The sequence below is a fragment of the Carassius auratus genome, chromosome 34 (genome assembly GCF_003368295.1).
Source record: "Carassius auratus strain Wakin chromosome 34, ASM336829v1, whole genome shotgun sequence".
NCBI lineage: Eukaryota > Metazoa > Chordata > Actinopteri > Cypriniformes > Cyprinidae > Carassius > Carassius auratus.
Window position 1 is genome coordinate 3,937,391 of NC_039276.1, and position 25,202 is coordinate 3,962,592.

General features: G+C 39.2%; 1 long non-coding RNA gene across 1 annotated transcript; it reads right to left on the reverse strand.

Annotated features, from left to right (window-relative positions):
- Positions 1 to 519: 519 nt before the first annotated feature.
- Positions 520 to 5,268, reverse strand: LOC113053721 (uncharacterized). The gene is made up of 4 exons (XR_003277286.1): positions 4,938 to 5,268; positions 2,137 to 2,209; positions 1,251 to 1,425; positions 520 to 726 (listed from the first exon to the last, which is right to left on the reverse strand). It is a non-coding gene; the product is annotated as an uncharacterized LOC113053721 (long non-coding RNA).
- Between the last annotated feature and the right edge of the window lie 19,934 nt (positions 5,269 to 25,202).

Consider the following 25,202-nt stretch of genomic DNA (forward strand, 5'->3'; position numbering starts at 1 on the left):
CCTGCTACTGACCAACTTTATGGAGATGCAGATTTCATTTTCCAACAGGACTTGGCACCTGCACACAGTGCCAAAGCTACCAGTACCTGGTTTAAGGACCATGGTATCCCTGTTCTTAACTGGCCAGCAAACTCTTCTGACCTTAACCCCATAGAAAATCTATGGGGTATTCTGAAGAGGAAGATGCGATATGTCAGACTCAAGAATGCAGAAGAGCTGAAGGCCACTATCAGAGCAACCTGGGCTCTCATAACATCTGAGCAGTGCCACAGACTGATCGACTCCATGCCACGCCGCATTGATGCAGAAATTCAGGCAAAAGGAGTCTCGACTAAGTAATGAGTGCTGTACATACGTTTCATTTTTATACTTTTTATTTGGCAAAGATTTCAAAAAATCCTTTCTTTGTTTTGGTCTTAATTTATATTCTAATTTTCTGAGATACTGAATTTGGGATTTTCCTTAGTTGTCAGTTATAATCATCAAATTTAAAAGAAATAAACATTTGAAATATATCAGTCTGTGTGTAATGAATGAATATACAAGTTTCACTTTTTGAATGGAATTAGTGAAATAAATTCTTTGAAAATAAAACTTTTTGATGATATTCTAATTATATGACCAGCACCTGTATATGATGAACTGTCTTAAACACTTTTTGATCCCATTTGATAAATGAAGTTAATATCACTGGCTCTGATCTGATCCCAAGAGACAAATGAAGTCCTGAAAAACAAAAATATCTTTATGAAAGACACCATCATTGTATCATTGTACTATTATAAAGAACTATATAACAAGGGAAACATGACTTGTTGTCACATTTATTCAAGAGAATATAATAATACTAATTTTAAAAACCACTAAGTTTATTTTTTAATTACATGGTGTATGTTGTCACAATGGGCCATTAAATGAACTATTTATATTTAAACCATAAAACAATTTACCATATTATTTATTAAACTTATGTAAAAATTATTGTGCAAAAATATGCACCCATTATTTGGTTCTACAGAAATCATAATTCATTATTTGTATATTACATTCAGTTTTTACTCAAAACCTACTGAGTTACTGAGAGTTTGCTCTTGACAACTATCCGTGATCTGTTTTGTGTACATGAAACATTAATTTAATCAATAACTTAAACTCATGGGACTGCACAGCATTTTGAAGTTGCACTTCATGAGGCTCATGCAAATGACTGAACGTGATCCCTAAATGCATTGAACACAAATCCTGCATACTGCTCAAACATCTGCACGGGTAAGGGATTCTCTCAGCCTCCGTATCTGGCTCGGAAGAGTTCTGGTACAGCAGAACGATGGAGCACCAGCAGAGGTTTGATGCCTGATTCAGTCAGATGCTACACAAGCCTCTTGTAGCACTGCACAGTGTCTTCATGCGGCTGGTTGAGATCACCTGTGGGAAGGATGCGAGACCAGGACAGGGTTACCCCTCTGCTCTGAAGGTACAGGAAGTAGGCTCTGTCTGGATTGTTGTGGCAGTGGACCTCCACAGCTAAACACATTGTGTTCGTTTGAGGGTGAAGTCTGGCTGGTGGTTGGCGGGCCCGCAAGTAAAATGAACTCCTGTTGCTCTGCATTACTGCATTAAAAACAGCCAACAAATCTAAAGAAAGAAATCCCTCTAGGACCTTCAATCCCGCAGTTTAACTTCAATACAACTAGTAGCAGTCCACAGTTTATGGCAGTCATTAAGTTTTCATTATATAAACTCTGGACTAAGATAAGTGTGCTTGACTGTAAAGATATCCTTTGAAAGAAACACTGGGGTTACAAAAAATATTTTAAATAAAACTCAAAAATCGAACAAAATTTATATTCAAATACTTTGTACTAGAGTGACATGAAGAGGTTGACTGGTGGCTGCTGAATGGATTAATTGGATGCAGATTAGCAGAGTTTCCTGTGAAGCTCTCAGTTGTTCAATAAGTGGATACATCAATTCAACGATACATTGAAGATTGGTGGTTGATCAGTAAAACTTTTTGATACCCCGGTACTCTACTTATTGGGATTCGGCAAAGATCTGATATAAAAGGACACATACATATACAACTGAAAACAGGATAAACTATTGGTGATATATGTATACTGTATATAACTTTACCTTTTGAGTGTTTCTTCTTGATCTAGCTTCTCAGAAAGGTGTGTGATCTCACTTTGCCACGATGTCTGTAATACTGACAAATAATACTAGGTTAGCATCTGGCATTTTAACTCCATAAACTACATCTTAGAAATTGGACACATCACTTAAAGAAATATGCAAATTCTTACTTTTTGAGACCAAAAAGGTATATATCAGTATATAATAGCTAACCAAAAAACCCATACAAACAGGAAGACGTTGATGCTTTGCATGTAGTTCAGGTACAGTTTCGTAGTTTGAATATTTCTGCATCCAAGACAGTGTTGTTATGGTAAAATTAAAATGTAAGAACATGTATTTATTAAAATAAATTAAATGTTAAGAGAAATAAAATGGAAAATATAAACTTTATTTCAGTTTTTTGCCAAGGGATTTTTTTAAATTTAAAGTGAAACAAATATGATTAAAAAAATGAACATAAATAAAACTAACACAAATTACTAAAACAGGCAAAAATATTACTAAACCTTTAGCTAAACTTTTCATTAAATAAAAACAAATTCTAAATATTAATAAATTCTAAGATTTCTAAATTCTAAGTTATGATTAAACCGTCATTCTCGAACATGATTCGAGAGAGAAGTTTAGCAGCTGGCTGACTGCAATCAAGGTGATTTTTCTGAGGAATTAAAAGCTTTGTATTCAAATTGCTTACAATCATTACAAAGTAGCCCTCTTGAACAAAAATAAATAAATAAATAAAAAACATGCTGCTTAGGGAGTTTTTGAAGCTGGGATGCTGGTTTGAGCTGGTCATTAGCTGGTCATGAACTGGTCGTACCAACACATAACCAGCTAAGGTTCAGCTTAAACCAGCTCACGACCAGCTAAGGATCAGTTTAAAGCAGCTTAAACTAGCATACCAGATTCAAAACTTACCTAACCAGCCTATGCTGTTTTTTTTCAACAGAGGCTTGTTAATAATCTGTCATAAGCAAAACATTTAGTGACTCCTAAAACAATGATACGCTATGCTTATTTGCTAACTTCCCGTTAACATTAGATGCTAAATTACGTGAACGTTCAAAAAACGACGACATTGGTTTGAATAAGGGTGATGTGCACTTATCAGATATTACCAGTTAATTTAAATTATGAATGGATGCAACTTGAAAACAATGATGTGGATAATTTTGCTTCTTCACGATCTTATATTTTTGATAACCAGCTTTACAAAATAAATTGTCTATATTTATATTTGATGTATATGTTTGTGTGTAATCTTGTTGTGTTTTTCATGGATTTGTATAATTATTAATGTTTTTGTTGACAACACAGCATCTGTGCAGGACACAGATATTTACTCAAAGGATGCAGCTCTTCTCAGAAATTTGGATGAGATATGCTACTGTGCAAAAATGAAACAAAATGACAAAGTATGTCAAATAGTGTGTAAACCAATTATTTTAGACTGTCCAACAGCGGCACCATTGGATAGAGGGAGGCAGTGTCTCATGAAGTCATATCACTGCATTATATGACGTATATGCCACAAATACTTATTTTTGTATATAAATGTAAACCTTAATTCTTGCAGGTGTAAATGCAGACATCAAATACACGTCTCTGTGATATACATGTGCCATCAGGGAGTTACTTTGAGGATACCATGGAGACTAAAGTGATATATCCATAAACGTTTTAGACAACATTTATTATGTAATTACAAATGGAAGTCAAAAGGAGGGTACAGAAGGGAATAAGCTGATATAATTATGCATTGTGCATTTTTAGTATATCAAACTGTCCCTACAGCAAAGACAAGGCCTGTGGATGAACACCTGATAACTATTTCAGTGTAATTTGCCTTGTTTAATATTTTGCACAATTTGCTTGTAGAATGTTCCAGGTGTCATTTGGACACAAACTAAATGTTTGTTTGCATTTGAATTTACTAATAAATCAATAGAATCTTCTTCGGATCCCAATGAAACTAGATTGTGAATCTTTATGCATTTCATTTTGCATGAAATTATAATGTAGCCATTATGATCGATCTATGATTTTGCATAAAAACCAAGGCAGGTAATCATCTAACATCAAGATGTGTGACTCAAAAACCTTTATTAGTTCTCACAATTAAGCATCAGGCTGATAGAACAGGGACGATTTTGAGTTGTGATTGTGAAATGCTTTTTTGACTTGTGTGGACTATGATTAATGAAGTGATCTAAAGTATTAACTAAATATAAGAGACTCACCACTGGCCTCTGTTCGTAGAACGTTACTTTTAGGTTTGATAGTAATGTACGTGTGTACTTTTGAACTTCGAAGTCTATTTGTCTCTGTGACTATGTTCTGTTATTGGTAAACACTTTACTAAAACTTTTTAAAAAACGTTTTGTAAAGAACGTTTTGTGTGTGTGTAAATACAAAATAATAATAAAAAATAGTAAAAAATGTTTTTTTTTTTAAATTTATTTAAACAAAAATGTTCATGGTTAGATGCACGTGATCATTTTAATGAACCTGGTCTCTAGGGTGCTGCTATCTATTGTCCACTAGATGGCGATGTCTCACTTTACACAAAACTTGTCCAAGTCAATAATTAAAAAATTACTTTAGAAGTAAAATAATTCACTAATATATATTTTTATAACATAAATTCATTACTTCTGATATATATTTATATACGCTCTTGAAGCAATTAGAAATATTTACCTTCCTTGGAGTTTTTTATTAACTAAACATAGAAAAAGTGTCACGCCCCCGGGCTGATCTGTCTGTTTTTCCCCATAGTGTGTGTTGTTTACACTTACCATGTGCTTCTGTGTCACCGTGGTGCCCGTCTCCGCCCTCTTGTTTCATTATTATCTTGTTATTGGTCACCATCACCTGCTCTGCATTATGATAATCACTCCTTCTCTATTTAGTCTCCTCATGTGTGCTGTCTGTTGTCAGATCGTCGAGTTGTTTTCGTCCATGTCTCAACTTTATCCACATCTCTTGTTTAGCCTACACAGAGATCGTGCCCGTTTTGTTTTCATCCTCTAGTTTGTTTGTTTTTTCCCACTTCCTCCTGCTTTCAGGCAGCGCTACTCTCCAGCCTTCCGTGTTAGAGCTCACCGATCGCTGTCACTCCTCTTCTTCGCCGCGCCACAGCGCGCCACCAGTTCCCCGCCTCAACAGCGCCCCCGCCTCCCTGTCAGTTTGTCCGGGCATTGCATCAGAGGATTTCCTAGTGGAATTCGTCCAGGAGGCTCTTTTGGATCTGCTCCAGACTGCCCTGTTCCTGGATAGTTTTTTGTTAATTCTCATTTTTATTTTTTTCTCTGTCCTTTGGAATTAAGCCATCTAATAAACTGACCTTTTGAGCACCTGCAACTGAGTCCCAGTCTCGCCCCTTGACAGAACGATCTGACCACCATGGACTCAGCAGGTGCAGATCCCCTCAGATCAGCCGTCACCCAGCAGGGCATTCTCCTGGGCCAACATGCCTCCCAGCTAACGTCCACATCGCGGGAGGTTGAGTTCCTTAATGCCAAGTTGTCGGAGCTGACTGCCCAGCTCCAGGAACTTCAGAGACAGACACCTGCAAGATCGGAGGACCCCACTAGCCTTTCCTCTACCCGTCATGATCCTGAGCCTCATGCCAACAACCCACCTCCCTATGATGGGAACCCTAACTCCTGCAGAGCCTTCCTGTCTCAGTGCTCCCTAGTCTTCGCCCTCCAGCCCCGCCGATATGCCCAGGAAGAGACTAAGGTGGCTTATGTTCTAACCCTCCTCACAGGCAGAGCCCGTGACTGGGGAACTTCAGTGTGGGAGGCCCGGGCTCCCTTTTGTGCCTCGTTTGGGGCTTTTCGACAGGAGATGGTCAAATTATTCGACCGTTCTGCTCGGGGTGATGAAGCAGCGGCCCAGCTGGCACGGCTACAGCAAGGAGGCCGCTCAGTGACCGAGTATGCCATTGAATTCAAGACCTTAGCAGCGGCCTGTGACTGGAATGAGGGGGCTTGCAGAGCTGTGTTTCGTGCTGGACTAGACGAGGAGATCCAAGACAAGATCGCCACCCAAGAGCTTCCACGCAGTTTCGATGATCTGGTCGACCTGGCCCTCCGTGTTGAGAACCGCCTTCGCCTTCGTCACCAACAACTGACTGCTCGCACTTCTTGGAGGGTGGGTGAAATGACCAGCGAATCCACCCCGGTCCTGCCTCTGCCATCTCCTGCTGACCCTGAACCCATGCAGGTGGGACGACTGCGTCTTACTTCCCAGCAGAAGCAAGAGAGACTCACCCGGGGCTTATGTCTCTACTGTGGGAGGGCCGGACACTTCGTTGGAAAATGCCCGCTAAAAGCCAAGGCCCATCAGTAGCCAGGGGGATTCTGGTGGGCACATCTCCGCTTAATTTCCCCCACTCCTCCCGCACACTACTTCCCGTGGGTGTCCAGTTCGGAGGTTCTCGTCACTCCTGTTCGGCCCTGGTGGATTCTGGGGCTGGTGGTAGTTTCCTGGACACGGCACTGGCCAAGCAGTGGGGAATTCCCGCCATTCCCCTCTCTACTCCTATCTCTGTTCGGTCTCTGGATGATTCCCCTATCACTACCATCACTCACCTCACCCCTCCTGTAAGTCTTATCGTTTCTGGCAATCACCATGAGATAACCGAGCTGTACCTTCTTGATTCCCCGAGTGCCCCCGTGGTTCTGGGACACCCGTGGTTGGTGCAGCACGGTCCTCATGTGGATTGGGCCAGAAACTCAGTCTTGTCTTGGAAACAGTCTTGTCTTGAGTCTTGTTTGGGTTCTGCCTCTTTTCCTGGTTTTGTGTTTCCTGTTGTGCAGGTGGATGATGCTGATCTGTCCGGGGTGCCGGAGGAGTACTGCGATCTGCGGCAGGTCTTCAGCAAGTCCCGGGCTGTGTCCCTGCCTCCTCACCGGCCTTATGATTGTGCCATCAACCTCCTCCCAGGCACTTCTCCGCCCAGGGGTCGGTTATATTCCCTGTCTGGTCCAGAAAGAGAGGCTATGGACAAATATATTCGTGAGTCCCTTGATGCCGGTCTCATCCGTCCCTCCTCGTCTCCTGCTGGCGCAGGGTTTTTCTTTGTTAAGAAGAAGGACGGCTCCTTGCGCCCTTGTATTGATTACAGAGGTTTGAATGACATTACCATTAAGAATAGGTACCCCCTGCCCTTAATGTCATCTGCCTTTGAACTTTTGCAGGGAGCCAAGGTCTTCAGTAAGTTGGACCTCCGTAATGCTTATCACCTGGTTCGGATTCGAGAGGGGGATGAGTGGAAGACAGCATTCAACACTCCTTCGGGACATTATGAGTACCGGGTGCTACCCTTTGGCCTGACAAATGCCCCAGCTGTCTTCCAGGCCCTGGTTAATGACGTGTTGCGAGACATGGTTAACAAGTTTGTCTTTGTGTACCTAGATGACATTCTTATTTTCTCTCCTTCACTTCAGGTACACACCCAACACGTGCGCCAGGTGCTACAACGGCTGCTGGAGAACCAGCTATATGTTAAAGCGGAGAAGTGCGTTTTCCACTCCAAGTCAGTTCCCTTCCTGGGCTATATCATTTCGGCGGAGGGAATCAAAGCTGATCCCGCTAAGGTAAGGGCCGTAGCCGAGTGGCCACCTCCAGACTCACGAAAGGCACTGCAGCGGTTTCTGGGATTTGCCAACTTCTACAGGCGCTTCATCAGAAACTTTAGTCAGGTTGCTGCACCCTTGACAGCTCTTACTTCCACTAAGGTACCGTTTAGGTGGAATTTGAAGGCTCAGGAGGCCTTTAATGACCTAAAGTCCCGATTCATTTCTGCTCCTGTTCTTTCATTTCCAGACCCTGAACGCCAGTTTATTGTGGAGGTGGATGCTTCTGAGATTGGAGTAGGTGCGGTCCTTTCTCAGAGATCCCCCAGAGATGGGAAGGTACATCCCTGTGCCTACTACTCTCACCGCCTGAGCCCAGCAGAACGGAATTATGACGTAGGGAACCGGGAACTGTTGGCGGTCAGGCTAGCCTTGGGTGAGTGGCGTCACTGGTTGGAGGGGTCAGCACAGCCCTTCTTGGTTTGGACGGACCATAAGAACTTGGAATATGTCCGTTCGGCCAAGAGGGTGAGTTCACGCCAGGCCCGATGGGCACTCTTCTTTGGCCGGTTCAACTTCTCTCTCTCGTATCGCCCAGGCTCCAAAAATATAAAACCTGATGCCCTCTCCCGTCTTTACAGAGATACAAAAGGAACCAGTGTATCTACTGAAACAATTATCCCTAAAGAGATTGTGGTAGGGTCCCTCTCCTGGGACGTGGAGAGGAGAGTGCTGGAAGCCATACGAGAGAGAGAGGTGCCGAGGGAGTGCCCAGAGGGTAGACTTTTCGTGCCGGGTGGGCTGCGCCCCGAAGTCCTCCAGTGGGGGCATTCATCCAAGTTAGTCTGTCATCCTGGGGTTCGGAGATCTCTGGCTGCCATCCGCCAGCGATTTTGGTGGCCGTCCATGGCCCAGGACGTCAGGCAGTTTGTGTTTGCCTGCCCAATTTGCGCCCAGAACAAGAGTTCTAATCAGCCTCCTGTTGGTCTGCTACAGCCCTTACCCATCCCCTCCCGCCCCTGGTCACACATAGCCCTTGACTTTGTCACTGGTCTTCCACCATCGAGGGGTAACACCGTAGTATTGACGGTGGTTGATCGCTTCTCTAAAGCGGCCCATTTCATCCCCCTTCCCAAACTGCCTTCAGCTAAGGAGACCGCTCAAGTGGTGGTTGACCACATCTTCCGGATTCATGGCCTTCCGGTGGACGTGGTTTCTGATAGGGGGCCACAGTTTGTCTCCCGATTCTGGAAGGAGTTCTGTCGACAGATCGGGGCCTCTACGAGTCTGTCGTCAGGTTTTCACCCTCAGACCAATGGGCAGTCCGAGCGGGCAAACCAGGTTTTGGAACAAGCTCTCCGCTGCCTGACGTCCCATAATCCGAGTTCTTGGAGCCAACAGTTATCCTGGATTGAATATGCCCATAACTCCTTGCCAGTGGCGGCCACAGGTATGTCTCCATTCCAGTGCTCCATTGGTTTTCAACCTCCTATGTTCCCCTCACAGGAACCCGATGCTGCTGTTCCGTCTGCTTTAGCCTTCGTCCGCAGGTGTCGCCGCACCTGGAGGAGGGCTGAGGAAACCTTGGCTCGGGTTTCCAGACGAACCAAAGCAGCGGCTGACCGTCACCGTATTCCTGCTCCCCGCTACGTATGTGGTCAGAGAGTATGGCTGTCTACCAAGGACCTTCCTCTCCGGGTGGCTTCTCGCAAGTTAGCCCCCAGGTTCATGGGGCCATATCAGATCACCAAGGTATTGAGTCCGGTGGCGGTAAAGCTCAAGTTACCTCCCATACTTGGTCGGGTACACCCAGTCTTTCATGTTTCTCGGGTCAAGCCTGTGTTTCATTCTCGCCTTAACCCATCTGCTACTAACCCTCCCCCTCCCCGTCTAGTGGATGGTTCCCCAGCCTTCACTGTCAGGAGGTTGCTGGATGTCAGACGTCGTGGTCGGGGATTTCAGTATCTGGTGGACTGGGAGGGATATGGTCCGGATGAGAGGAGTTGGGTCCCGGCTCGGGATATTCTGGATCGGTCGCTGATCGAGGACTTCAACCGGCAGCGTGGTGGTACCTTCCCTGGAGCGCCAGGGGGCGCTCCTGGGGAGGGGGGTAATGTCACGCCCCCGGGCTGATCTGTCTGTTTTTCCCCATAGTGTGTGTTGTTTACACTTACCATGTGCTTCTGTGTCACCGTGGTGCCCGTCTCCGCCCTCTTGTTTCATTATTATCTTGTTATTGGTCACCATCACCTGCTCTGCATTATGATAATCACTCCTTCTCTATTTAGTCTCCTCATGTGTGCTGTCTGTTGTCAGATCGTCGAGTTGTTTTCGTCCATGTCTCAACTTTATCCACATCTCTTGTTTAGCCTACACAGAGATCGTGCCCGTTTTGTTTTCATCCTCTAGTTTGTTTGTTTTTTCCCACTTCCTCCTGCTTTCAGGCAGCGCTACTCTCCAGCCTTCCGTGTTAGAGCTCACCGATCGCTGTCACTCCTCTTCTTCGCCGCGCCACAGCGCGCCACCAGTTCCCCGCCTCAACAGCGCCCCCGCCTCCCTGTCAGTTTGTCCGGGCATTGCATCAGAGGATTTCCTAGTGGAATTCGTCCAGGAGGCTCTTTTGGATCTGCTCCAGACTGCCCTGTTCCTGGATAGTTTTTTGTTAATTCTCATTTTTATTTTTTTCTCTGTCCTTTGGAATTAAGCCATCTAATAAACTGACCTTTTGAGCACCTGCAACTGAGTCCCAGTCTCGCCCCTTGACAAAAAGTAATAGAAAACTCACTCTCTGGATTTATTTTTCACCTATCAATACTTCTGCTGACATTTTTTATTTATTCATTTATTTTTAGACTGAAACCAGCATATATCAAATACAGTATTACATTTAGTAAAAATAAAACATAAAAAACTCATATCACTCACCCTCCAATAACCTTTTATGTTTTCAAACTTTACAAATAATTTTTTCTCTCTCTTTTTTCTTTTGCATTTAGATCTTTCCACACTCACCCTTTTTGTAAATTCTCATCATGTCTGATTCCAGGATTTTGAGGTTTAAGTTTGCATATATGTAAAATTGTATATATACATTCTTTGGTTTACCAGTTTGATAATGGACCAGGATGATGGAGCCGCTATAACCCAACAACACCCAAAACAGCTACAGCAGATGTAAAACTGGTATAGATAGATGAACAGTGCTTGAATGTGTGCCAGAGTCTGTTGGCAACTTGGCAGAATATGAAATTACCCTTCTAAGCCCTATTTTGCAATTTGGATGTTATGTAATAGTAATGCTGTCTGTTTTATTTATTTTATTTTTTTGTCATGTTTTGCACACATGGTTTGCTCATTTGTGTACTTAATTTCTTGAATTTACTATACCATTTATCTTAACATATATATAATAGGTGCGTTCACACTGAAAGTGATTTGCTGCAACATGAGCGACAGAATGTTGTTGATGCTTGATGACGCAAATGAGCAGCAACATGATGTGAAGAAGAAATCCAACGTTTGATATATACAGGTGGAAAACCATGACAGAAGTGTGAACTACGAACTATTATACAAGAAACCAGCAGCACAGAGACTCACGACTTCCAGCCAGTTAACTGCTGTCAGTGCAAACAGGCTTTAGATGTGACAAATCACAACTGTGACAAGAGAGGGCCTCCAAAGAGCCTCATGGATTTGCAGGACCCTTCTCTGTCTTTGCTTTTAGTCGTCTTGTTGGAATGAATGCCTTGTTGCATATATTTTGTGCTTTTAACCTTCTGCCCACTAGGTCATGATTGGTCTCCAGAGAAACCTCTTTGAAAAAGAATGATCACATCAATTAAACAGGTGAATGATTTGCTGTGAACTCCTAATCAACACCAAGAACACACATTCCAATAGTGCATTCTACTTTAGATGAACAGGCACAAAATAGAAATGGAACAAGTTATTTATAGTAAGACATTTGATTGAGTCTGTTGCTTATTTGCATATTAAAAATAATAGTTAACCACAAAATTAAAATGTACTTACCCTTAGACCATGCAAGATGTAATTGAGTTGGAGAAATGTAGTATTGCATCACCTGCTCACCAGTGGATCCTCTGCAGTGAATGGGTGCCGTCAGAATGAGAGTCCAAACAGCTGATAAAAACATCACAATAATCCAAACCACTCTAGTTCATCAATTAACATATACTAAAATAAAAAGCTGCACATTTGTAATAAATCAAATCCATTAATATTTTTTTTAATTTCAGATCATTGTTTTGGCTAAGATGAGAGTCAGTGAAAATATTGTCTTGTCTGAATCCGGAGAGAAATATATGCACAGTTCAAGAACCGCCTTTGGGTAAAAACAGCCCAAAGTATTTCTAAACAAATATGGAGATGCATTTTGATGTAAGAGGACAATGGGGGATGGATTTTTTCACCGGAGGAGGTGTTATTATGGATTATTGTGATGTTTTTATCAGCTGTTTGGACTCTTATTCTGATGGCACCCATTCACTGCAGAGGATCCACTGGTGAGCCACTGTATGGTCCTATGAAGAAACCAACTCCTCTAAATATTGGATGTTCATTAGTTTTTTTAGTTTTTTTTTAAGTTCTGCGCTTTTTTTCCTGTATATGTGTATACACTGTGCCTGTCTTGCTGTTTCTTTTTTCTTTTCTCTCTTTTTTTTTTTCCTTTCAGCAGCACACTCTACAGTCTTGTGTTTTTAGGGAGACGTGTCAAGCTAAAGGTGCTGTAAGTTTTTTTTCTTTTCTTTTTGGAGAATACCACACATAAAATGTCTGTACCACCTGACAGCTTTTACTGAAATAGGTGTCTTGGGAAATCACACCTGTCTCTATGACAGCTCTGAGCTCTGTAATAGCAAACGAGAATCTGGCAGCGGGTCACTGTTAAGTTGCCAATCAAATTTACAGGCACTACTGTCTGCTTACTTGTTTTGAATGTTTGGGTTTTGTTGATACTGAGCTTATAAATGCGTGTAGTGGGAATCTTGGAGAAAATGGACAGACTCAGTGTCTTAAGATTGTGTCTTCATCTAAAAAAACAATAAATAACTAGTAAGAGATTATTTTATTTCACAAATATATATATATATATATATATATATATATATATATATATATATATATATATATATATATATATATATATATCTTTTATTATATTTGGTCCGGTCTTCTGGATAAGTGTCACAGTTGCACTACTGTGAGGAGCGAGGAACGAAGGAGACGAGTACATTAATCGAGAGATTTTAATGAACTCAAGAGAACACAGAAAACTCACATATCACTCGCAAGAACAATACTGGACAAAGAACTCTGAACAAAACTCCTTAAGACACAACATAATCAGAGAAAAACGAGACACGCCTGGAAAACAAATTAACACAATGAGGAAACCTGGAACAGGAAACATGACCAAAAAAGGAAAAGAGGAACCATGACAGGGGTAAAACAAGGAAACAAAAGTCCACAACACTGACAATAAGTAGCTGTTGTTACATTTAAATGCAAATATCTACTTTTTGATGACTTTGAACACTGTCTATTGCAATTTAAATTATTAATAATTATTACAATTAAAAAATATTAAACATTTTAATATATTATAAAATGTAATTTATTCCAGTGATGCAAAGCTGAATTTTCAGCATCATTCATTCTTATATGGGGATTCGCTGCTCAAGAGACATTTCTTATGATTATTAATGTTGTAGACAGTTGTGCTACTTAATATTTTTCTTGTGAAAGCAATGATGTATTGATTTTTCAGAATTCTTTGGTGAGTAGACATTTCTAAGGAACAGCATTTGTTTGAAATCAAAAACTTTTGTAAAATAATAATAATATTATATATATAAAAAGTTGTCATTGACGTTAATGGTTGTAGTGCTTGATATTCTTTGTTGTGCTCTCTCCCTAAAAGCGGCGGCTGATCCTGGAGCGTGATTCAATGGAGACCTGCTCATTCCCTGTGTGTATGAAGTCTAATCTCAGTCAATCGAAATCAGATCTCGTGGAGCGTCATCAGTGAGTCCCCGTGGACGACACCACCAGCCTTCAGTGACGTTTTTGCAGTCCTGCGATGGGCCACACAAGATTTGGTCGATTTGTCTGGGGCATTATTAGCAAGGGCCCAGGTGGCGGTAATGTTGCCTGGGATGCTTTGACGTCAGATAAACCCCTGCTCTGTAAATGACCCCCTAGGACACCTTCTGTCCACAGTAACTAAAGACAACACACCCAGTGATTTCTGCCAGAATTACAAAAGAAATTTCTAGGTGCCACAAGAAAGATATAGCACTTTCTCTGTTGTTTTAATCAAATGCTTGCTGTGTATAACTGCACCTTAGTGTTACATATTCTGAGAAATTGTGATTGAAAAGTGCTCTAAACCAATAATACTCCCAGGAGAGAGAATCACTCTCTTCTTGTATAAAGGGTGCCGATTGCGTTCCACCATACTGCCTGTTTAATGGGTCTGTTCCCGCTTGACATGCATCAGCACATTTTTCAGTACAGTGAATGCAAATGCTTTAAAATTTATAATAAACAGCCATCATATTCACTGTACTTCTCCGCAGCTCTGCATGTATTTTTTTTCTCCTCACGCTATAATGACTCCGGACTGGATACATTTTTCAACAAATTTCAGGGGAATATTTATAAACCCTATGTAAGTCTCAGCTGTGGCATGTTTTTGCTCTATCTGCAGTGTTTGGATGTCTGGCATACTCCCTTTTCCTGGAAACAGCCTGAAATCTTCCCTTTTGAAATGCAAGATCGAGAAAACATTATTGTAAAGGAATGGTGCAGGGTGGGACGTGGAATCTGCAGTCCAAACTTGCGGGGTGAATATTTTCATTTCAATAATCTGAACATGATACTGGAAGAATGTTTCCAGCTGAAAGGGCTGCCTGGGGAAATTGCAGCTTTCAAAGTAAGTTTTCTGGAAAAGAAGATGCCTGTTCTTCTTATTTCAGTATCGCTTCTATAATGTTGTTAATATTTTGAATAAGCTTTTGTTTTTGTATTTTCAGTTTTCATTTGAATTGGTTTTTAATAAGTTTGTTATTGGCTTTTTCTGTCCTTTGTATTATTTTATATTTAGTTTATATTTATTTTTATTTTAGTAAAAGAAGTGCTGTTGCAAACTTATTTCAATCTATTATGACAACATTTTCGTCTAATTTTCGTATAATGTATAAACCATTATAAATTTTGAATTAGCTTTATTTTGAGATTTTAGGTTTTAAATTTTAGTTCACATCTTTTTAAATGTGTGTATAAAATTCTATAATTTTTTCCATCCAAATACATATATTTTATTTTATTTCAGATGCATTTCAATTAATTAAATTCAATTAATTTTAGTAGTAGTCCATAGTCATCCATATAAAATACAGATTTAGTTACACCTTTCATGCCAGAACAACTTTTTGTCAAATTGCTGCATATTCTGCAAAAGAATAACCTACATACTTAAGTGGAAAAAAGTTTCTTGGTGCTTTTTGAATGGTGCTCTTGAAAAGCACTCTAAATTAGTGCTCATCATCACCCACGTTCTTTTTTCTGCGTTCACTCGACAATATCACTTCTTGAATTATGCATGCATTCTGATTAGCGCATCCGCCGCAGAACCGGTGTCCCTGCTCAGCATTCATGTATTCCTCAGACGCTCACTTCTGCAGATATCTTGAAAGGCCAGGCGCACTCCACCATTCAAGGCTGTGACGATACAGTTATTACAGACATTCCTTCAGCTCACCACGATGAGCTTGATTCACAATCCCCTTTCTGTCGCGAATACATCAAAGCTTTCCTTTGTGCCAACGGATATAAAGTACAATTGTGTAATGTCAAATAAAGACCTGCTTAGCAAAAATAGCTTGTGTTTTTGGGGTTAATCTTGTTCTATCATTTTATGGGAAATTAAAATGCAACAGAATGTGTACTGGTCCGTTCAAATTAGTCTAAATGAAAAGACCAGTGGATATTCAGAGTTCAGCCCAGATCTCTGTGTATGCATATGGATATCTGTCCATCTATGTCTGTCTGTCTGTCTGTCTTTCATTTTCTTTCTTTTTCTGTCATCCATCTGTCATTCTCTGTCTGTCTGTCCATCGTGTGACATTAAGTCTGCAAATTCCTCGAGTACATCTGCTTATTACACATTGTTATCAGATGTGATGTACATCTGAAATGTTCAGTATTTATTACATATGGATGACAGGAAGTTCTAGCCAAACAAAACCAATACTGTTCCCTCTGTGCATTGTTAACTGCAGAATGGAACACTGTGCTATAATTTAAATGAGCTTACAATTTTATTGCAGAAAAAACTACAAGATACTCTGTGCATTATTCCAGTAGTCAGAAGTCTGGCTGGTGAGACTTTCTGCTTTCAGAATTGCAGAATGGCAGCTCTGAATGATTTAATTAGCAGCATCCTAAAAGCATTATAATTTTGAATTGTCCGAATTTCATGGATGAAAGCAATCGTCACTGTTGTGTTTGCTCTAGAATTATGTTTTTTTTTTGAAAAGGTTAATCTAGCGGGATGAATGATTGCTTGTGGGATATCGCACTCTGTCTTTTTTCAAGAAAAATAGCAATAACATTTATGTGCCGATGAGAAACATCTTTAGGTAGCTTTATATCGATTCAGCTTTCAAACCAACAGTGAGTAATCATTTGAACTTCAGGGGTAAGCCTGAGTGCAAATATCTCTGTAATTTAACATCTGTTTTTCTTTCCTTTTTCCTGAAGGTTCATGTTAGCACGCTGTTGGCTTTGTACTACATTTCTTCATCCACACTTATTAATCTCTCAGCTTTATATTTCTTAAGACATTCACTGATGGACTGGGGTGGATTACTTGTGGATTATTGTGATGTTTTTATCAGCTGTTTGGACTGTCATTCTTGTTCCTGTAGCTCAATTGGTAGAGCATTGCAAGGTTGGGGGTTCACTTCCCCGGGAACACATGATAGGTTAAAATTGATAGCCTGAATGCACTGTAAGTCGCTTTGGATAAAAGCGTCTGCTAAATGCATAAATTATTTGTAATTTTTTTTTTATTTCATTCTGACGGCACCCATTCACTGCAGAGGATCCATTGGTGAGCGAGTGATGCTATAAGTTTAGAAGAAGAAACAAACTCATCTACTTCTTGAATAACTGGGGGGGGGGGGTTCATTTTTTAGCAAATTTTCATTTTTAGGTGAACTATTCCTTTAAAGGCTTTATGGCATTTTTACAGTATTTCCATACATATTTTAGCTTGTTGTGGCCACTATGGAAAAGAACTGTAAGATTATTCACATTTTCGGATATTTTGTTTAACGGAGTAAAAACTTTCAATGGATTAATGAGCGACATGAGTGAGGAAATCATTTCCATCAATCTTTTCTATCTTCCTGAGAACATGCTCAAATTAAGCAAAACATATTCATACATAATTTAGACAAGATGCAGTCTTAAGGTAGTTTTTGAACTTTTCCATCCATATGGCTTAAAACACTCCATGGAAATACTCTTTTTCATTAAGATTTATCAGATGACGCTAACACAGAGGCACATGGAGTTTAGAATGAATGGTGATTTCTATTATTACTTCCATACACTTTATCAGACTGCACTTATCTGTGCTGGTCCATGGGTTCTGTGTGTCTATCATTTGCTGCGAAATAGGCACTTTTATTTATTTATTAAAAAGTTTGCTGAAGATGCAAGGTTACAAGTTCTGAATTTTTCTCTTTGTAATTACAGTGATTTGATTTAGAGAAAACTGATCTTGCCAAGCTGGAGAACTGGTAGTGTATCAAATTATTCGAGCTAAGCTGATGTTCAGTTTTTCAACTTGGATTTCACTTAGCAACCAACACAAGCATGTGATAAAAGGGCTATTTATACACACACAGGGTTCTGTTACAGCTTGAGTGTGTTTTTTGTCTTGTTGCACTGAAAATACTAGCACTATTGGTGAATAAGAGCACTTCAGAGGATGGAGAGATGTTCGATGATGTGCACCACTTACCTTCTGGAGAGATGCACAGATTTTCAACATTTCACTGAACTGTTTTAACCAAAAGTTAAACTGATCCACTTGGATTGTTTGATGTCCAGGCAGCGTTTCTGTTTCACGAAATGAATCCATTTTCATGCATAGCATGCGAGCACGCAAAGATTATGTCTGAAATACACTAAACAGCTCAGATTAAAATGTGAGAAAGTTTATTAAACCGTCTGGTGTTCCTGAGTTTGTAACAAAAACTGGCCCATTTATTCCCTAGGTTCAGAAACAAGTTGTAAAATGGTCATAAAAATGAATTATTAAGCATTATATGTATGCATCTGAGTTATAACAAACCATACAAGCCTTATGAAACAACCATAACAGCCACTTTTCAGTCTAGGGGTAATAAAAATGCCATTTTTAAAGATGTTCCAAAAGTGACCACCATTAATATGCCAATTAATATGGACATTGCCAATTAATATGGATGTTATATTCTTTCCTGTCCTTTTTTAGACAGAAATAATATGCTGGATGGATTTTCTTCTTTAGACGTAGAAGAAGTCTTCTGAGGTTCCATCAGAATGACCCTTGATGACAAAAGTATGTCATTAATGCTGAGCAGGTTGAATCATATGCACGACTCTGAGCTGGGGAGATTTCTCACTCTGTCACTAAATATGTAAATAGGATCATTTTGTGTTCATTAGCAAATTCAAAAAAGTGTGACTCCACATTTGTTCCTTGTTCAGATTTTATGGAGTTTTACTTCCATGTTTAATGCGGCATGGAATGTTAAATACCTGAGGTGTTGCAAATGTTCATCTCTAATTTCCTGTAAATTCTTTAGGAAAGGAAGGAAGATCTCTCAAGTACTGTAACACAGGACAAATTATTGCAAAAGATGAAATTCTCTGTTAATTGGCGCATGAGGGTCCATAGGAAAGAGAAATGTACAGATGAATTCTCTCTAATCTGTGACATGGAGTTGAAAAGCAAATGAAGACTTCTGATGAGGTATTCGGTATATTAGATGTTTCTCCTGAGAAAAAAATCTCCATTCATCTCATGTTTCCTGTAGAGTTGCAGAAGACATCTCAACAGGGGCGTAGTCATCTTTTCAGAAGTGAGGGGGACAGAAACACACACACACACACACACACACATATATAAAACATTACGATACAATATTTCTATAATCTATATAGTCTACTAGTCAACAGTTTTTTTACAGAATTTTTTTTAATGTTCTCCTCTTCCTCTTCTGCTCACGAAGCCTGCCTTTATTTGATCCAAAGCACAGCAAAAGCAGTAATATTATGAAATATTTGTGCTTTTTAAAATAACTGTTTTCTATTTGAATATATTTGAAATGTAATGTATTCCTGTGATCAAAGGTGAATTTTCAGCATTCTTTGATGGATAGAAGGATCCACAGATCAGCATTTGCTGTGCTTTAAGTGGGCCGGTATGCACCATACTCAGTACCGCAACTTCCAAATATAGCTCTTGAGCGTACCACCACCTCTCCGTGCACCCAGAACGTGCTTTTAGCGTACCGGTCAGTGCTTTAAGTGGCCCAAAAGAGGTGCCGGTACTCTATTATAGCCACAAAAAAATATATATATATTATCTTTTTTTTTTTTTTTGATGACTCCCCTCATCCCCTGGACCCCTGAGGTAACAACAACTATATTGAAGGGCTTTTATATACAGCAGTCAACAGGTAACCTTAATAATAAATCCTTTCATTAGTTTGTGGATTTGCTTGAGCTAGAAAGAACTACTGAACATAAATAAAATGTGCAAAAGGATTTTGAAAAAATACCCTTAGAAAGAGCTACTGCATTACTGCATTCAAACTTTCAAACTGACTCAAGTGATTCGCGAACCCGCTTTGAACTCACGAACTGACTCAAATGATTCGCAAACCCGCTACGAACTCCCGAACTGATTCAAATGATTCGCGAACCCTATACAAACTCTCAAATTGATTCAAATGATCCGCGAAGCCGCTCCTAACTCCCGAATTGATTCAAATGATTTGCGATCCCCAAACTGACTCAATGATTCGCGAACCCGCTCCGAACTCCCGAACTGACTCAAATGATTCGCGACCCCGCTCCGAACTCCCAAACTGACTCAAATGATTCGCGAACCCGCTCCGAACTCTCGAATTGATTCAAATGATCCGCGAAGCAGCTCCGAACTCCCGAACTGATTCAAATGATTTGCGATCCCCAAACTGACTCAAATGATTCGCGAACCTCTAATAGAGTACCGGCACCTCTTTTGGGCCACTTAAAGCACTGAGCATTTGTGTGAAATAAATAGCTTTTGCAACATACACTATATAATTCAAAAGCTTAGTATATATATATATATATATATATATATATATATTAGTGCTGTCAATCGATTAAAAAAAATTAACTAATTAATCGCACAATTTTTTAAAATTAATCGCGATTAATCGCGATTAATCGCAATTAAAAGACTGAAACTTTTTGGATATGTAAATGTAAAATGTAAATAATTAATGTAAACTCAAGACAAAGAAACTATTTAAATTCAAAATATGATTGTTTATTGGAATTTTTGTTTAACTTGTAACACAGATTTTCTCATGTAAACAACATACCTGCAATAAACCATCAATATCCTCCAATTTAACTGTTGGCTTGAAAGCCATATTTATTACAGAAATAAAAACACAGGCATGTAAGTACCATTTGAATTTCAAAACAATCAATGTCAATAAAAAACAAAAATTATTTCCATGTTGAATTCTAAGTGGACTGCAAAAAAATTCCAAAGTATAGTCATTGCCAGTGCTTTAAGTGGGCCAGTACGCACCAGTACTCAGTACCGCCACTTCCAAATATAGCTCTTGAGCGTACCGCCACCTCTCCATGCGCCCAGAACGTGCTTGTAGCGTACCGGTACGCTCATTTGGACATCTGTTTTAATAGAGGTTTTAATCTTTTACCTGCACTGCCGATTTTCAGAGCGCCCTTTACAATGCAAGCTTCCTAATTCATCCCACCCAGAGCAGAAACTACATTACGCATTCACCCTTAAGTTATACAAGTGAATAGCGCATGTGTCGCTTTTCCCACTGTTAAGTGTCAACAACTCAACGTGGCCGGAGAAGGTGTGTGAAACTCGTTGTGAGTTATACTAAAGCAAAATCTTGAGTATTTATTGTCTGATAAACATTAAAAACTGTCTGCGGAGGTTGAGTCGTCCTGCAGCCCCCGCTGGCTGCTCATTGGCTGCAGCATCTTTTTTCTAAGTTCTAAAAAAACACCGTAGACGGCAAGGCACAAATTTAGATATTCATTTATCTAATTAATCTATAGCCTATGCACAAAGACAATATGATCTTTTTGTCCCCTTTTTGTTTTAAAGCTTGATGAAGAGAGAGAGCGCAAGTTGCTGCAGCTGCGAGGAGGACAGTGATGCACGCGCACAGGAGTGATTGACAGTTCGCGGCACTGTGTACAAAAAATACTCCGCTACACAATTATTTCTTTATTTTCTTTTAAGCTTATTAACGTTAGCGTTACAGAAAGGTCTGATTTACGCACTGTTACAGTCATACAGTCATAATGTTTCTTGTGGCAGACTGAAGAGTAATCCGGCAGAGTAATACTGAAACTTTCCGTCTAAAAGTCCTTCCTTGGTCTTATCCATATTTCTTTGCACGTTGAACACACATAGGCCACAACTGGAAATAAAAAAAACTGCAACCGCGTTAATTGCGTTATTTTATTTTAACGCGTTAAATATTTCAAATTAATCTAATGCGTTAACGCGCTAATTTTGACAGCACTAATATATATATATATATATATATATATATATATATATATATATATATATATATGTGTGTGTGTGTGTGTGTGTGTGTGTGTGTGTTTGTGTGTGTGTGTGTGTGTGTGTGTGTGCGTGTGTGCGTGTGTGTTAAATAACTGATAGAAATGAATATACTTGTATTTAGCAAGGATTCTTTAAATTGATCAAAAGTGATGATAAAGACATCATTTTACAAGAGATTTATATTGCAGATAAATGCTGCTCTTTTGAAATTTCAATTTATCAAAGAAACCTGAAAAAATTATACTCAGCTGTTTTCAACATTATCATAATACAAGTTTTTTTTTTTTCAAATCAGAATATCAGAATTATTTCAGAATGTTTCTCTAATTTCTATTTCTGAATTATTTCTGAATAATTTCTCTAATTTCTAGCTTTTAATTGGCTTAGAAATCTATAACTGCCAGACAATAACAAATAATAATGATTTGTTTACATACTACAAACACTTTTTATCACATAATAAGGCAGAATAGTTTCTATACTGCAATAAATGCTATGTCAATTAGCACTGCATTGTTCATATACTTTATCTATCACCTGCTGGAGATTTTTTGGAAAAACAACTGTTTTCATACAGAGATAGCTGAATGCTGTTGTCCATATTAGGAGTTTCCTGGTATGACTTTCTGCGCGTATGAATGAAACACACACACACACACCGCAGGAGAGTTTGGCGCTCCGTGACGTTCATCTCGCCTTCTCGTTCCGAAAAAACATCATGTCTATCATATCCTGTCTCTTTGAGTTTAAATCTATATGTATTCACACCAGCTCTTGAAAACCTCTATACGAACACATTTGTGTTCCCCATATAATCTACGCCCCTGCGATCTCAATAATGTCACAACATGTCCACCTTGCTGAAGTCTTCAATCATACAATCAATTGCAAGGTCTTGGTATGAGCTCAGATATTTCTCATCATCGAGTTCTTTCAGAACTGAATCAAGAGTTATTTTCAACAATTATATATATATATATATTATATATATATTATATAGTTTATCCTTCATTGAGGCATAAAATTCAGCTTTGCATCACATGAATAAAATACTTTTTTTTCCTTTGGCCACTTCTTTAACTTTTAACCTTTGGTTCTCCCCAAAAGTATGCTCATGATATTCTTCTTTTGCATCTTTGTTTCCATGTTTTCCGATGTAGAGATTTGTATTGTGTGCCACGCAGCATTTTGGCATAAATGCCACAAATGAGATCCAAATCAAGCAGTCTCATCCGAGACAACTGCCTTTTGTATTAAGATTGCAGGTGAATATAAGCAAGAACATCTTATTATTTGTAAGTGCCAAAGAAATTGGGACAGGAGTGAAACTTTTAAAGTAAACATGAAAAGACATTTACAACCCATTTTACTTTTATAACCAAATGAAATTCTGAAAAACGCGAGGGTTTGTGGAGTGCGAGAGCGTCCCTCCCAGCCCCCTCCAGCAAATGGACAATGAAACTGTAAACCCTTGCAGCTCGAATAATTGTGCCTTGAATAATTTAGGCCTGTTGCATGAGACAAAGACTATAAACTTTTTTTTTTTTAAATACCTTGGGGAAATGTCCTGATGCTGAAACAAAACTGATTTTAATAGTCTTATTAATAGTTATTCTTAATTCACTTCTCTCTCTCTATTTTTAAAGGTGTTTGTTCATTTATGTAAATCAGCCTGAATTAACAAATCTGGTGCCTTTTTTAAGCTTTCATTTAATGTGTAACTTGATTTGCATATCCCAGAGGAAGTACCAGTGCATGCAAAGCTGAATTAACTAGTTTTAGCTAAATTTATACTTTAGGCTTTTGTTCTGTAAGGACAATTCTGCATCAGAGATGCTTTGCCATTGACACCAGTGTTAATTTCGTTGACTAAATATTTTCGTCATTATTTTCGTCACGAATATATTTTTGCCGACGAAAACGAAACGAAAACTAAAATAGAAGGCACTGATGGAGACTAAAACTATGACTAAATTGATTGACATTATCGTCAACGAATAAAGGACGAGACGAAAATAGACTGTGACGAAAATCAAATCAGCAGACGGGAGAGATGCGAGGAATGAGCAAAAGAACCGGCAAAACAGAACAGACTGCATGAGAGAAGAGAACCAATCAGAGCCTGACTTATTGAGACGTGAAGCGAAGGTTTTCAGTTTTTATGAGCTCCCGGGAAGTCGGCATTCGAAGAGGTGATAGGGACTTTAAGCAACAGCCTCTGGTGGAACGGCAACGCCATTCTGGCGTTGTATTGCGCCTGCGCGAATTTAACTGCTACTTTGTGACGTTCTAATTTAACGGTCTACTACGGGAGAACAGCTGATTTGCCGGAGTCGCTACAACGTGAGAGGTTAGGTAAATAAATGTTATGTTTTTAGACTTATTTACATCATACAATATTAAAAACTCCTCTTCTGACAAAAGATTGTCATTTAACGCCAAAAGCAATCCTTCTCTTGCTTTTTTAAATTATATATTTTTTTGGATCTCAATAAATGAATTAATGCTGCGTTGCGCTGTTCTGTTTTACCGTTGCTTAGTGACTTTTACGTTCTTGGCTACAGCGGTGTGACGGCAAACTTCCGGTCGCTGTGGCCGTTCCATTCGCAGCTGTTGCTTAAAGTCCCTACTGTCTAAAAGAGCGACAAAATGTCCTCAGCTCACTTCACGTTTGACGACGAACAAAACAAAACAAAGTGTAAAGCACGCAGAGCGCTCATTCGTGGCAAGAACACAACCAATTTGAAAAGACATTTACAGACGAGCCACCCGGACATTTTCTCAAATGTAATTTCACAACGATGTTCTTTTGTTTATTGAGCTAAGCAAAATTGGAATAGTGCAGTGCGTAGATGTTGTAGCATTAAATATTACGAACTGAAAAGTACTGTAAAATAGCCCCTTCTTCAAATTAGATGCGAGCACAATACTAATACGTAATATCATGATAAATACATTTGATTAATACTAATGTTTAGTATATTTTATAATGTTCTACTTGTTGACAATATCACAAATATTTCTATATTAGTCATGTGAAACATGAATGTTCACATCCTATCATTATACATACAAATCTAGCAATATTGTAGTATTTAAAACATACAATATTGCTAGACAAATGAATACCTTATAAAATCTTGTTACTTTTTTTATCCACCCAACTTATTAAATATTTACTTTAAATGTATGCACTTATTGTTCAGCTCAGCTGTAAGCTTTAAGGTCCTGGACCTAACGTTATTTTTCTTTTATTGATGGTCAACTGGCAGCTAGTTATTGTTTACATTATCATGACAGTGTTTGTTGCTGCATAAAAGCTTTTGAATCAAAATAAAGACACAGTTGTGTTGAAATAAAGTTGAATTTGTGTTTTATATATTTTGGTTAAGTTTGTTTCCTATACCAGCTGTAAAAAATTGTCTAGTAAATCTGTTATTGATTTTAGTCTTATTTTAGTCGACTAAAATACCAAGCAATTTTAGTCGACTAAAATACCAAGCAATTTTAGTCGACTAAAATACCAAGCAATTTTAGTCGACTAAAATAAGACTAAA